The following is a 16463-nucleotide window of genomic DNA, read 5'->3' as shown; positions in this document are numbered from 1 at the left end:
CTTTTACCAACCGGTTAAATTGACAACAAGAAAAAGTTAATGATTCTTTGAAATTTCCTTTAAAGGCTAGTCTTCCTAAATCTCTCACAAACTTCCAATGGTGGCTACAACTGAACTCCAGCCCCACAACCAGAGAATTCATCATTATGACATATGAGTTCCTGTAGTGTGAAGAGTTACCTTTCCCTGATTTTGGTTACAGCAATGAAGGTATAAAAGAAGCATGTACTAAGTTTGTGATAAAAGATGAAGATACAGTAATGATGTCGTACCCTAAATCAGGTAAGGAATCAGGAGAGGAAACACCCATAAGAAAGGTGAGAGCTACGTCCTTGTGCACGCAGCAGATGGATGGAATGTACTCCACATGCCAGGGACTCCTCCTTTGGGAGGAAGGAATTGTCTGAATGGAAGCCACTTCCATTCAGACAATTGCAGAGAATGAAACAAGTGCCTAGCAGGGATCATCTTAGGTATTGGAAGAGCATATAGGAGTGAATCCTAAGAAGATTCAGGTGTTTGTGTGATGGCATGGGAGAAATGGGTGGTGAGGAGGACCAGTAAAAACTCACAGCAAAAGAGCAGCTCAGTAGAAATAAAAAGACTGAATAGGAGATCATGTAGAGAAAAAGGCTATTTTAGTAGGAGAATCAGAATGGGAAAAGGTTGGGAATCAAAAATGAGCAGGAAAATTGCAAGGGACTGAAAGGGCATGCATCCTGCTACCTTGGGAGTGGAACTAGGGGCAGGAGCAGTGCAAAATGAGTGAAAATGGAGGCCAAGGAATCAGAAGGGGTGGGGTGTTGGAAAGTCAAGAAGAGTGGGAACATCATAAAAGGATCCCAGCAAATAGCCAAGGGGTGGAAGCAACCTCAAATGCATTGACAAGTGAATGCATAAACAAGGTGTGGCACATTAATACAATGGAATAAAATTCATCATTAACAATGAAAAATATTCAGACACCTTCTACAACATAGATCAATCCTGAGGGCATTGTGCTAAATGATATGTTGGGCACAAAAGGACAAATACTATATGATTCCATTGGTCCAAATACCTAGTGTAGATAAGTTCATAGAAACAGAAAGCACCATGGTGGATCCAGGGACTGAAACATGGACATAAGTAGGGAAATGCTGTTAAAAAGCAGAGAGTTCCAGTTGTTAAAGATGAACAGGTTCTGAACACTGGCTGACACAAACAGGAACATGATTAACACTGCTTAGCACTACCTGATTGCACGCTTGCAATGGGTACATGATTATGTTTATGTTATGGATTTTATCATGGTTTCTTGTTCACAAGTCAGGTTGAAATGAATGAACATCACTTTTCCTTCCTTATATAGGAACCCACTGGTTGGTTGAAATTCTCTGCCTGATTCACTCCAAAGGGGATACCAAGTAGATTCAGTCTGTGCCCATCTGGAAACGCTCACCCTAGTTACAGACAAGACTGGGTTGCAAAAGGCTAAATGAGAGTGAAAGACCAAGACTCCTGACCTCTCACCTTCCCTTTCATCTATTCCCCAAATCTTTCTTCACTTCCAAGGCCAAGGTAGTGTCTAATGTTTCATCAATGCTTTTTGTCCTTCATGGGCCTAGATAAACCCTGTAGATCTTGCCAGGGTGTCTGCTCATGGGGTAGATTGGGAGAGACCTGAGATTCTCAGACACTAGGTGAGGTTGATGAGGCCACAACTCAGACCACACTTGAGTGCACACATTAGCTAGCCTGAATTCAGGGATAAGAGGACTGTCTAAGGCCAGAGTCTTAGAAAACCACATCTTATGTGCAACCAGAATTTATAACTGCATCTACACTAGAGTATCCCTCCTTTCCTGCTCTTGAAGATGTTAGCTGATATTAACTCAATAAAAGCCTCCTGCCAGGTCGGTGGAAGCCCCCAAGTCAGAATTGCCCATATGGAATGCAGAGTATGCCTACATCGATAAATGCATAAATCCTGGGACTGCTCAGGAACTTGGCTCTCTATTCTAACCACTGCAGCCCACTGCATGTCAATGTGCTTTGTGATCAGCAGCCACTTGAGCCTCCCCAAGGCTGAGGATTAGTCAGCATGGACCATGGATATCCAAGATCTAAGGTGCCACAGGTTATTTGTAGAAACATGCTTTCTAAAAGTGTTTGTTGACTTCTGATTTTTTTCATATGTTTCTTTAAAGATCACCAAGAATCCTAGATTAATGAACTCCTGTCTTGGAAAGTGCCTCACAGTGAGGCTGTTCCAATACACACAATTCCATGTCTCCTGTTGGGTTTCATTAACCTCTGCCTCATTGAACTGAGGCCTAAGAAGACATTAGACCTGCAAGAAAAACACCCAGACAGTTGATGCAAATACATGTCAAATTCTGAAGTTCCACTCCAGTGGAGTGTGTGATGTGTGTGTGTTTCTGTGTGTTTTCATTAACATTAAACACTGGCCTCTTAAGATATACATATGTACACAGTTAAGCAACTATACTCCAGACCAGACTTAGACATTTCTACAGTCCAGAAAGATTCCTCAGGCCCCTTCTACCAATTGGTGCCCACAAATTGAGGGAAACACACTCTGGAATATAGTTACAGATTACTTTCCTTATTCTTGAATTTGTATAAATGCTTTCATGTGTTGAGGGCCGTCTTGGACAAGATGGCACCTGGCAGTGAGCCAAAGGGCACTGGATACCAAAGTAAGGAAGTACCCAAAAAGGTTGCTTGCCTACTAGTTCCTTGGAGGCTTATGTCGTGTTGACACCAGGCTCTAGGATTGGCTATCTAATATCATGCCGCGCGTGGACAGCTCGTGATTCATATAGTGCTATGCTGACATTCCTCTGTATACTCTCCTGTGTGAGAGAAAGCTTTGCTCTAATTGGCTGATAAGCTAGGAGCCTGGGGGAGGAGAGAGGGAGAGGGTAGAAGAAGGGAGATAGTAGCAGAACAAAGGAGGCAGAAAAACAGGGAGGACGCAATAAATCTGGTCAACTAAAGATTGGTGGTGTCTCCTTTCTCCGCACCGGTTCCACTGGATGGAAAAAGTGGTGGCCCGGACGGGGAGCTTTTTCCTCCTTCTGTGTCCTCCCACGTAAGTAACTTAAGGTAAGCTATAGGAAAACTAAGTAACTTTAGGTAAGCTATAGGAGAACTGTAGGATAACCCCAGTAAAGGAGGCCAAATAACCCTGGTAAAGGGCGTCTGCATAACCCCAGTAAATGGAGGCCACATAACCCCTGTGAAGGGAGTCTACATAACCCCAGTAAAGGGAGGTCTCGTAGCTCCAGGATGGGGTCACAATTGTCTAGAAATCAAATGATAGGAATCATACAAGATGTACTTAAGGCTAATGGAACTTCCGTAAAACGATCTACTGTAACAGCATATGTAACTACACTGGCCAAGGTTAGTCCTTTTTTTTTGGATGAGGGAGTCCTAAATATTCCAAAATGGGAACATGATAAAGAGGATCTTATTAAAGCAGAAAAGCAATCCCCGTTACCTAGAGGTACTTTTCCCATGTGGCAGCTCATTAAGGAATGTCTAACATCTAAAAAAGGTAAAATAATAACTTTAGTATAAAAAGGATATATGTGTTTGGAAGAGATAAAGAAACAACTAAGTGTAACTTCTCATAAAGAGGAAGAAGAGGAGGAGGGGCTTACTGGGGAGGAATTAGAAAGAGCATCAAGGACACGGTCGCCCCCATCAGTTATATCCGGAAGGAATACCAATTCCTTCCTGGAGGCAGTCACTCACCCTCAAGCAGCCTGCCCCCAATATCCCCCAAAGTACCCTTGGGAGGAGTTAGTTCATGTTATAAATCAGATGGGTTTTTCACCGCGGAGAGAAGAAACCCCCCTTAAGGAAACCTCAGCAGTCCCACAATTCTTCCCTGTACTAGAGAACCAAAATAGACAAAGATTCCACCAACCTCTGGATTTCAAAACAGTAAAAAATTTTAAGGAGGCAGTGGTTACATACGGTCCACAGGCCCCATTTACAATTAGTATGTTGGAATCGGTAGCAGGGCTGAATCTAGTGCCGGAAGATTGGAAAAGGCTATGTAAAGCTGTGCTATCAAGGGGGCAGTACCTAGTGTGGAAAACTGCATGGCAGGAAGCCTCATTAGAAATGGCACGACATAATGCCGCAGGCATTCCCCAAAGAAATGTAGAAATGCTAACAGGAGAAGGAAACTATGAAGGTATTCAATAGCAGATTATTGACGATCCTGGGGTGTATGCACACATTGCTGCTGCTGCCACTAAAGCCTGGAAGTTAATTCAAGGGTCAGGAGATTTACAGGGGCAGTTGTCTAAGGTAATTCAGGGGAGTAACGAACCATTTGCAGATTTTGTTGATAGACTAATCCAAACGGCTGCAAGAGTATTTGGGGATTCAGAACAAGCTATGCCCTTAATAAAACAATTAGCTTATGAGCAAGCAAATAGATGGTATAAAGAAGCTATAAGACCATGGAAAAATAAAGATTTAAGTACATATATAAAGGTCTGCAGGGATATCAATGATGCAGTCATTACAGGACAAGTAATAGCTGCTGCTCTTCATGGGCCAAATCAGGGGAAATCAAGAGCTAAAGGAATACTATGCTTTAAGTGTGGGCAAGAAGGGCACTTCAGAAGAGACCGCCCTGAAGGACCCACAGGGTCAAAGCCCAGGGGAACACCTAAGACTAGAGAACAGCAAGGGACAAATCAAACTGCCCCAGGTCTATGTCCCCGGTGCCAGAAAGGAAGGCACTGGGTGAGATTTTGTACATCAAGATTTGACATAGAGAGAAATCCTCTTCCTACCAAGTCAAAAAACGGCCAGGGGGGCCCAACCCGGGGCCCTCAAATATACGGGGCCTTTCAGAATCCCATAGTCCAGATCCCCACTCACAATCCTTTCCAACTATCTCCTCATTGTCCCGAGGAACATCAGGGAGCGGGAGATTGGACCTCTGTGCCTCCGCCCAACTCATTCTAACCCCAGAGATGGGAGTACAAGTGGTTCCCACGGGCATACATGGACCACTCCCTGAGGGCACAGTAGGATTATTGTTGGAGCGGAGTTCCACAACTCTGTCAGCATTACAAGTATTTCCAGGAGTCATTGATTCTGATTAAACTGGGGAAATAAAGATTATGTTATCCTCCCCTCAAGGGGTATCTGTTGTTTCTCCAGGCGACAAAATAGCCCAAATATTGATATTGTCTGGCCATCATGGGACTTTTCCCAGTTCACAAAGGACTGGAGGAGACAACGGGTTTGGATCAGCAGGATCGGGTGTCTTTTGGGCACAATCAACAAAAAATAGACTCATGCTTAAATTGAAAGTTAATGGTACTCCCATAGAGGGTCTAATAGACACAGGTGCTGACATCTCTATTATAAGGCAGAAGGACTAGAACTAATCATGGCCTGTTACAGCATCCAGTACTACCTTATGGGGACTTGGATTTGCTCAAACCCCATTACAAAGTTCAGCTGTGTTATCTTGGGAGGACCCTGATGGGAAAAGGGGGACATTCCAACCTTATGTATTAGCTCACCTGCCTGTCACTCTTTGGGGAGGAGACATTTTAACACAGATGGATGTTGTCCCTTCTTACTCAGTTGAACAAAATATTTCCTGTCTAAACCCAACCGTTTTACCAGTCATGGCGGGACAAGGTTATATCCCTGGAAAAGGACTAGGCAAGAATCTACAAGGTATGACCTGCCCCATTCAAGCTAAAGAACAAACAGGGACTAAGGGGCTGGGTTTTCTGGAGGGGCCACTGAACCATTAAAGATAACATGGAAATCCAATAATCCTATCTGGGTCCCCCAGTGGCCCCTTTCTAAAGAAAAAATAGAGGCGGCCCAGGAAATAGTTAATCAACAATTGAAGGAAAATCATATCATTCCTTCCACTTCCCCTTGGCATACACCCATTTTTGTCATAAAAAAGAAGTCTGGGAAATGGCAACTCTTGCAAGATCTGAGAGCCATAAATTCCAGTATGCAGATTATGGGCCCAATGTAACTGGGTCTCCCCTCGTTAACTGCTGTTCCAAAACAATGTCATATCATTCTCTATAGACATAAAAGATTGTTTCTTTTTCGTTCCTGTGCATCCCGAGGATGGCCCTCAATTTGCCTTTTCCATTCCCTCTTTGAATAATGAAGGGCCTAATACTAGATACCAATGGGTGGTCCTTCCCCAGGGAATGGCAAATAGTCCCACTATGTGTCAAATATATGTTGGTCAGGCTATATCACAGATTAGACAAAATTGTAAAGGACTTTATTGTCTCCATTATATGGATGATATTCTTTTGGCTCATAAGGAACAGGAGACCTTATTAGGGGTATTTGATGATATTATCAAAACCCTAGAAAAACGGGGATTACATGTGGCCCCAGGAAAGGTGCAAACCCACAGCCCTATTACCTTTCTAGGACATCAAATATTAGATACCTGTGTTAGGCCACAAAAAATTCAATTAGCCACAGGAAAGCTTAAGATTCTAAATGATTTCCAAAAATTATTAGGTGATATAAATTGGATAAGGCCAAATTCGGGAATCACCACTGGTCAACTTAAGCCTCTGTTTGATATTCTCCAAGGAGATTCAGACCCTACATCCCCCAGAAATTTAACTCCTGAAGGTAGAAAAGCCTTGAGGTTAGTAGAACAAGCTTTAAAAAATGCTCATAGTGATAGAGCTGACCTATCTTTGCCTTTTAATCTCATAGTATTAGATTCTGAATATACTCCTACAGGTCTATTGTGACAAACTGACTCCTAATATAGATCCATTTGCCAGTGTCCCCCAAATATGTTGTTTCCCCGTATCCTGTGATGGTAGCAAATCTAGTTACATTAGGACGTAAGACAGCCCTTCGAGTTTTTGGAGTTCATCCTCAGACAGTTATGGTCCCATACACGGCAAAACAGATTGAAATACTAGCTAACAATAATGAAGATTGGGCAATTGTCTATTGTTCCACCATGGCCACATTCGATAACCACTTGCCAAGTTCACCTATTGTCAGCTTCTCAAAAGACATCCTGTTATTTTCCCTCAGGTTGTTAAGTCTCAACCTCTCCCAGCAGCAAATACAATCTTTACAGATGGCTCCTCCTCTGGTACAGCTACAGCAGTTTCTGATGAAGTACAGACTATTATTACTTCTCATAAGTCTGCTCAAAAAACTGAACTGGAAGCATTTATAACTGCCTTACAAACATTTCCTGAGAAACCTTTAAATATTTATACTGACAGTCTCTATATTACCCAGCTTGTGCCCCAACTTGAGACAGCTGGACCCATTAGTCCTCAATCTACCTTACAACAATGCTTTTATCAAGTACAAACTCTTCTGTGGGTTCACAAAGAACCTTTATATAGAAGCCATATCAGAGCACATTCAGGCTTACCTGGGCCTTTAGCTCAAGGAAATTCTACTGCAGACTCAGCTACTCGAGATCCTCATGTGTTTAACATTGTACAAAAATCAATTAATTTCCATAAAGATTTTCATGTCAATGCTACTATTCTCAAAATAAAATATAACATTACAAAAGAACAAGTCAGAAATATAGTAAAACAGTGTCCTCCCTGTGTGCCTCATTTATCTGTTCCTCATTTTGGAGTCAATCCTAGAGGACTCCTTCCAAATCATCTATGGCAGATGGATGTCACCCATATCCCTGAATTTGGTACTTTAAGATTTGTACTTGTAACTGTAGATACCTACTCAGGATATATATTTGCTACCACCCATACAGGGGAAAAGACAAAAGATGTAATCAGTCATTGCCTTCAAGCCTTTGCTACTATGGGAAGGCCAAAAACATTTAAAACAGATAATGGGCCTGCATATACTTCTTCTTCATTTCAACAGTTTTGCTCAAAGTTTAATATCATTCTACAGGATTGCCCTACAATCCACAAGGACAAGCTATCGTGCAAAGGGCTAATCAAACATTTGAAAATCTGCTTAACTAAACAAAAAGGGGGAGCCTGTTGAGGGCCATCTTGGACAAGATGGCACCTGGCAGTGAGCCAAAGGGCACTGGATACCAAAATAAGGAAGTACCCAAAAAGGTTGCTTGCCTACTAGTTTCTTGGAGACTTATGACGTGTTGACACCAGGCTCTAGGATTGGCTATCTAATATCATGCCGCGCGTGGACAGCTCATGATTCATATAGTGCTATGCTGACATTCCTCTGTATGCTCTCCTGTGTGAGAGAAAACTTTGCTCTAATTGGTTGATAAGCTAGGTGCCTGAGGGAGGAGAAAGGGAGAGGGTAGAAAAAGGGAGATAGTAGCAGAACAAAGGAGGCAGAAAAACAGGGAGGACGCAATAAATCTGGTCAACTAAAGATTGGTGGTGTCTCCTTTCTCCGCGCAGATTCCGCTGGAAGGAACATTCATGCTTTATGAAAGTAATGTCTGTGCAATTCTCAAAGGTCTTTTGTGTGTGAATGACCATATATTGTTATGAATCTCAATATTTCATAACTTCTTAATCCATTCTACTGTTAGCGATCATTACGGGAGAACACAAAAATAATTCAACCATTACCATTTAAAACTTTTCAGCAGCTTCCTCTATTCTGTAGACTAATAACTCAGAAATAAGAAAAAAGTTATACCTCTTTATTCCTATCAAGGAATATGAAATATGAAGTTTACAATGTATTTTATTAAGGAATACTATAACTAATTTGTTAAAGGAACCCACTGAAGTTAAATAGAGATTCAGTAAGAACTGCCTGGGGAAAGATCAAGATCAAGGTGAGAAATGACTGATTGAGACTGATTTTTCATTCTCTCATTTTTTCTTAATTTAAGGTGCTATATATCATGAGAAATCGCAAAGATGTTCTTGTATCAGGTTATTATTTTTGGACTACATCAGACCTTACTAAGAAACCAGAGTCACTGGAATGATACTTTAAATGCTGCATCCAAGGAAACGGTGAGAGTTCTGAGACATAAGATCTGCTTCCCCAACTCGACTGGCCTTTCTTCTAATTTCCTGGTATCACTTTTCTATTCTTTTTCTGTATACTTTCCACATATGAGAGAAAACAGACAACCTGTGAATTTGTGAGTCCTAATTCTTTCAATTAGCATGTTGTTCTTCAGTTCCATCCTTTATCCTGCAAGTGACAGAATTGAGTTCTTCTTTATGATTGAGGAAGCCATGTCATGTATATGGAGTACATTTTCTGTATCCATTCATCAGCCAGTGGATACCTAGGCTGGCTCCATAACTTAGCTGCTGTGATTGAACTGCAATTAACATGGGCATGCATGTACTCTTATACTATGCTGACTTTAATTCTTTTGGATAAATACCAAGGGGTTCTATGGCAAAGATTTTCTCCCATTCTGTAGCTCCTCTCTTCTTTGTCTCATTCCCTTTACTGTGCAGAAACTTTTAAATTTGATGCCATTTCATTTACCAATTCTTGGTTTTGTTTCCTGAACACTAGGTGTCTTATGGAGAAAGTCATTCCTGCATATATACATTGACGTGAAGGTGCTTTGTTTCCTACTAGTAGTTCCAGTGTTGATGGTCTAATTCATGTTTTTTTGATCCATTTTGAGTGCATTTTTGTGCAGGATTTAACTTCATTCTTCTATATGCAGGTGTCCAGTTTTCCAAGCACCATTTATTAAATAGGCTGTTTCCTCCAATATTTGCTTTTGGTGTCCTTGTTAAGGATCAGATGAGTCTGTCTGTGAAGGTTTGTCTCTGTGTCTTCTATTCTAATCAATTGATCTATGGGTCTGTTTTGATATAAGTTCAATTTTTCTGTTACTACACCTCTTTGTTATGACTTGAGATTGGGAAGATGTTGGAATGTGACACCTTCAGCATTACTCTTTGTGTGTGAGTGTGTGTGTTGGGGACTAGACCAGGGCCGAGCACATGCCAGTCAAACGCTCTGCCACTGAGCCACATGCCAGCTCTTCATCATTGTTCTCACTACTCAGATGGCATTAGATTCTTGTGTGTCATTTCAATTTTGGGACTCTTCCTCTATTTCTCTGAAGAATGTCAATGGTATTTGATAGGGATTGCATTGACTCTGTAGATTTCTTTTGGTAATATGTCAATTTTGATTCTGCAGATCCAAGAACAAAAGAGGGCTTTTCAACAACTCATGCCTTCTTCAATTTCTTTCTTCAGTATTCTATAATTCTCATTGAAAGATATTTTTCTCCACTTTAGATAGATCATATCCAGGGTTTCTTGAATATTGTTTGATATGGTACCAGGAACTGAACACAGGAGAGCTTAACTACTCAGCCACATCACCAGCCCTTTTTTGGATGTTGCTGAGTTGCTTACGGCCTCACTATGTTGCTCAGGCTGGTTCTCACCTCCCAATCCTCCTGCCTCACCTTCCTGAGTCCCTGGGATTGTAACCATCTGTCACGAAGCCTGGATACCTAGGATTTTTTAAGACCATTGTGAATGGAATTGTATTCATGATTTCTTCCACAGCAGATTGATTACTGTTATGAAAAACAGATCTTTGGCTTTCTATGTTGGTTTTGTATCCTGCTACTTTGCTGAATATGGTAATCAGTTGTAGAAGTGTTTGGGGAGAGTTTTTGGGTCTTCAAAGCATAGTACCTTATCATCTACAAACAGTGATAATTTGGCTTCATTCCTACTTGTAATATTTTTTACCCTACTCCTGCCTGATTTCTAAGGCTAGAGTTTCAAGAACTCTATTGAATGGGAGCTATGAGTCTGGACATCATTGCATTGTTCCTGATCTTAAGAGAAATGTTTACAGTTTTTCACGAATTAGCATGATACTGGCTTTGGGTTTGACACATATAGTCTTATGATGTTCAGCCAAGTTCTTCTGTCAAGAAGATTCTTCAGATGTGGTAAAAACCCTTCATAAATTTTCCAAGTTGAACCAAACTTACATCCCTAGAATGAAACCAACGCATCATGATGTATAATCTTACTGTTGAATAGGATTTGCTAACATTAATATTTTTTCTGTGTCTGTGTTCATCAGGAATACTGATTTGTTGTTTTCTGACTTGATATGTCCTTGGTTTGGGTATCAGGATGATACTAGTTTCATAGAATGAATTCAGGAATGGTCCCACTCTGTTTCATTACCTACTATGAGGAACATTTATCAATATACCTGAATCAAACTGTCAGGTTGTGATGAGTGACAGGGACAGCCCAGCCGCTGTTTGGTAGTGTATAACCTGTACCCCTGTGCCTGACCTGCAGTGCCCTATGGATCATGGTTTGAGCACATTCGTGCCTGGATGTCCATGAGACACAGGGAGAACGTCATGCTTCTGAGTTATGAAGAGCTGCAGAAGGTGAGCAGGCTCTCATAGTCAGGGCCTGCCACTACACAACTTCCTTGCACCCTCTTGATCCTCAGTGTCTCCACTGCATGTTTCTTGTCAAAGCACAGCCTCTCGGAGAACACTGGGAATTAATAAGCCCTGGGTTTTCTTTACCCTGCTTATGCTTAACACTCACCAAGTTCAAGCCCTTTCTCCATGCCTCATCCTGGGTTCCATCTGGGGACAACTAAAGGCCCCTTCCACACACTGAGGCAGGTGCCAGGGTTTATTCTCATACCTGTGGCTGTCAAGAATTTCTCTGTGCAGAACCCACGATGCTGACAGGAACCTAGTCATCACAATGGACAGGCAGAAAGCACTAACCCCAGAATGTGTCCCTCTCTCTGGCTTCTCCCCTTGACTGACAAGGTGATGAGAAGATGAGAAGTCACTCTGTGTGACTCCTCTGAGAGGTCAGGGGCTGGAGGGACAGGAAAGGTCTGCAGATGGTGCTGAGCACTGGGGTGGGTCCAGGTAGAGCTGGGCAACCAGAAGAAATCTACCTATCTGAGCACAGGATGGTGAGTGTGGATGACAGTCATTGTGCCTTTCCACATTGCAAATGGAGAGTCTGTTCAAACTTCCCAAGTAAATATCTGAGTGTGTAGATAGGACACTTACACTGATGGATATAGCACGCTGAATATCTACTGATTCTAAGTTGATTTTTCTGTTGGTGCACGACCATGCCACACTGACCTGCACAAAGCTGCACAGTTCTGTGTGAGTTTACTAGGTCCAGATGTAACTGAAATCTTTAGAATTTTTATAAATATCATTCAGAATTATTAAACATTGTATGAAAACCAAAATAGTGAACAGACCTTAGAAAACACTTGGACTGTTAGTGATATCTTGGGAGACGGAGCAGATGCCATATGCAAGCTGTCTGCTTCCCTGGTGAAAGGCCTCTGGTCTCCTTCCTGCAGCTACTTCATGTTCTCCTGTGTTCTCAGCATGAAGTCAGTTCTCACCAAGGAGCCCTGGATGCCACGTTCACCTACCTCAGCAGCAAGCTCCCACACTTCCCTGTAATTCTCACTACAAATCACACAACACTTTTTAAATTACTGCCACAGTTGTTTCTTATTGTTCTATAGTAACTGGGGCTCAGAGGAAAAAAATAATTATAACGCACTGTTATCCTAAAGGGAAGGTGTAGGAGCCAAAGCATTATTTTTTCTTAAAAATATACATGTCTTTGGTGGGATCTCCCAGGGATATCCATCCATAATCATGGGACTGAGTTGAGGAAGATCGTCCAAAGTCCTCTATGTTATTCAAGTGCCAGTTATGGGACATCTAGGGTAAGGAGGAGTCTTTGGGACTTTGTCTCCTGGCCTTATCTTGCACTCTCAGGAGTCTCTTTAGAACTCCGGACACCTGCCTCTGGGGTGTCCTAAACTCAACCACACTGCCTAGCAACCCTGATCTTCATATCACACACCCTTTATGTCCCTCTTCCTGTCCCCTTCTGCTTTCTCCCTCCTTCCGGAATCCATCTCAGCCTTTTCCCATTTGGATACATCTTCCTCTCCTCTTTCTCACCCACATCCCTCTTAACACTTCGATTCCAATATTCCCATGTCTGCTGTCTTTCCCTTTCACTGCCTCACTCTTGCTTATTCACACTTTAGGACTGAAGAAGCACCATAGAGAAGATCTGTCAATTCCTGGGAAAGAAGTTAAATCCAGAAGAACTGGATTCAGTCCTCAAGAATAGCTCCTTCCACGTCATGAAACAAAACAAGATGTCTAATCTTGAAACAATGCCTGAATCTTTAAAGAGTCTGCACTTCTCAATGGCAAGGAAAGGTACATGCTCTGGTTTCAGAATGGATGAGATTACTTAGAGGGCACTCTTCTCTTTACCACCAGACAGTAAAACTGAAGGTGTTTGAACATATCAACTTTAATCCTGTGTGGCCCTGAGGCTGCTAGTGTTCCCTCATAGAAAAAAAAATGTTTGATTGAAACTGGTATTGGCTGCAGGTACCTGGTGAAAGTGGATTCAGTGTTGGAGAGGAGGGTGGTTTTGGAGATGGTGGTGTCTGGGCTACTCCACTGCTGACTTACCATAGAGAACTGCCCTAAAGAAAGAGATTCCCAAAGAAAGAGCAAACTGAAGAAGGTAGAGAGGAGGTCATTTGCCAGAAGACATTGTCAGGCCTCCTTCTTGTGAGGAAAGATGAATCCCATCAACACACTTGGATTCAGGCCTATTGAAAACGTCTACTACAAGTGATGTGAGCACCTCTTTTTCCAAAATTCCTCCAGTTCTCATGTATCTGGAATGGTGAACCATGGAATAAATCTACCAAATGCTTCAAAAGATACTCAAGAGGTCAGGATTCCTGCACACAGTGCACATGGAGTACAGAGGGATAAACCAGAGGACTGGGCTGGGGATGTCACTCACTGAGAGAACAGAGTCTAGCAGAAGAAATCAATGAAGATTGTCTGATAATGAAGACAACAATGAAAACAAGAGTAAGAATGAGTTTTTATAAGATAGCAAGGACATGTTAGGCATTCTACTACTTTATATGAGTATAGTGTTTGCATAAATATAACATATTAGCATAGATATTTTTATATATTTATTAATTCTGTTATATGAAATAATTCAAATGATACATAATATAACACTTAATCATTTAAGTGAAGGCTTTATGTCCATATCATTAGTTTCCTTTTCACCCCAATATTCTCAATGGTAAAACCTCTGAGGCTTCCTAAATTCTTATCTGTAAAAAAGGGTATGATCCTCATATTTTATTCACTCTTTATTAATCCTGTCAACAACATTTACTGAGTATATAGCATGTCATTCTTTAAAGCACCAAGAATGAGACAATTAATAGAAAGTGTTGACTTCCTAATATGTTAAAAACATAGCATATGCACATTCCAAAAGAAATGCCTACAACATGTCATCTTTGATCATTTCTGTGAAGTGAACGAGGGTGGAGGTGTTCAGCTCTGAACTGAGGGCCTCACTGAGTAACTGCATGGGAGCAAACACTTGAAAGAGGCAAATGAACAAGACATGAATACGTCCAGCAGGACAGCACTCTAGGGCGAGGTCAAGACATGTAAAGAGCCTGCAGAGGGGGAGCCTGGCAAGTTTAAAGCTGGGAAGTCCCAGGGGTGGCATCTGGAACAACAAGGACCCTATGCCCAGAAGCACAAAAGCACAAAGGGACTTACCTACAAGAGACTGGAAGTCCTGGGAGACTCGGAACCAGAAGTGACTGGAGCCACTGGGCCTGGCAACGCATCAGTGTGGGTGTCAGGGGCAGAATAGCTTCTATCAGAGAATGGCCAAAGCAGACTAGTTGTCATCTGATCTGATCACCCAGGTCAGAAATTCTGTTATCTTGGGCCAAAGGGGTAAAACAAGAAGTGGTCAGGCTTAGTTATATTCCAGATGTTCTGATTTTATACCCAGCACTGTGGCTTATGGATTTGGTACAAGATGGTTGGGGAGAGAGGGGAAGTCAGGACACACTATAGAGGCAGGTAGAAGTGTAAAAGGGTACGGTGCCCAGGAGTGGCTACTAAAGTCTCCAGTCAGCAGCTCATTGCTGCCCACTCCCCTACCTGCCCCTTCTTTACTCCCCCTGTGGTCCTTTAGGATGCTCGTTCCCTATCATGGCTTTCCTGCTGAGAGCCTACTATCTTCTTGGCTTGCTAGCTATTCAAATTAACCCCTCTCCTTCCCTGTCAGCTTGGCCTCAAAATCTTGGCCTTTTTCAGTGGGAAGAAAATGAATTTCATTGTGACAATTCTGTTGTCAATTAGACATGACGTTCCTTCTTTAAGAGTTTTCTAATGTTCTTAATTATTACTGGCCTTTGTGTCTTTGTATTTGTCTTGTACCTGTGTTGCTCAGGATGTGAGCACAGGTTCTCAGGGCAGTGCTCTCTGTTAATTCAGGCTCCTCTTAGAATTGCTGATGCAATTGCAAGCTCCCAATATGAGAAACTAAGAGATGGCACCATGCGGAAAGCCTTGTTTGATGCAATTTACCTGCAGCGTCTAACATGGTGGTTACTGTAGATTTTAGATAAAATTAAACAAGCAGTAAAATGTTTTTCTTGGTGAGATGGACAGGTCAGAACTTTGGCCTGCCTATAAAACAAAGATTGACCCATGAATTCAAGTACTATCATCTCTCTCTCTCTCTCTCTCTCTCTCTCTCTCTCTCTCTCTCTCTCTCTCTCTCTCTCTCTCTCTCTCTCTCTTTCTCCTTTCCCTTTTCCCCCTCTCTGGCATTACCTATCCCCAACCTGAATCATTTACACCTCAATATTGAGAAAACCATCAAACATTATCCCAATTTTCTCAAACTCTGACCCTTTCACAAAAGAATATTATTCAGAAACCTATAAACCTCAAGTGAGAAACAGGAAAAAACAATGAAAATCGTCAAAAATGAAGATGAAATTCAAAGGAGCGCCATCAACTTCACAATCACCAAATTAAAGGAGCATTACAAACATAATGGGGAAAGGAAAGATGAACAATCTTGAAAACACAAAGGTCATTTCAAAAAATGGTTAAATACAGAAGACTGGCAAAGAAGATGAGACACAGAATAATTGCAGGTTACAGGCAAGGAACCAATATTTGTAATCAATAGAACATTCATAAAACTAGAAGTGTCTTAAGTTGACATATATATAGGGCAAACCAGTAAGTGCAAACATTTACTCTGAGTAGACAATGCCAATTAGTGTCCATGTAAAAAATGTAGCTTGAAGCAGCCTGATTACTTCAAGCTTCCACAAAGGGCAAAGTTGTTAAAAAAAAAAAAAAAACCTTACTTCTAACTTCTAACTAATCCAAGTACATGAGGCGTCATTGTCAATCACAGTGTGCCACAGAACACCAGGACATGTTCCTCCAACCTATAAAGCTGTGCCATGACCTAGCTCCCTCCATCACTCCTCCCTACCTTCCCTGGTCTCTGCTAAGCACTATTCTGATGTTCTGCTGTTCTGATGTTGATTTTTCTAAGTTCTTGCAGGTGTAGTATTGGTTTTTCATT

At 41.7% G+C, this 16463-nt stretch overlaps 1 pseudogene; it reads left to right on the top strand.

Annotated features, from left to right (window-relative positions):
• The first annotated feature begins 146 nt into the window (after positions 1-146).
• On the top strand, positions 147-15472 carry LOC124974862 (sulfotransferase 2A1-like; annotated as a pseudogene).
• Positions 15473-16463: the final 991 nt, after the last annotated feature.

This window comes from Sciurus carolinensis, unplaced genomic scaffold (assembly GCF_902686445.1).
Source record: "Sciurus carolinensis unplaced genomic scaffold, mSciCar1.2, whole genome shotgun sequence".
NCBI lineage: Eukaryota > Metazoa > Chordata > Mammalia > Rodentia > Sciuridae > Sciurus > Sciurus carolinensis.
Note: the sequence above shows the minus strand (reverse complement) of the source record. Positions and strands in the feature narration are given on the sequence as shown.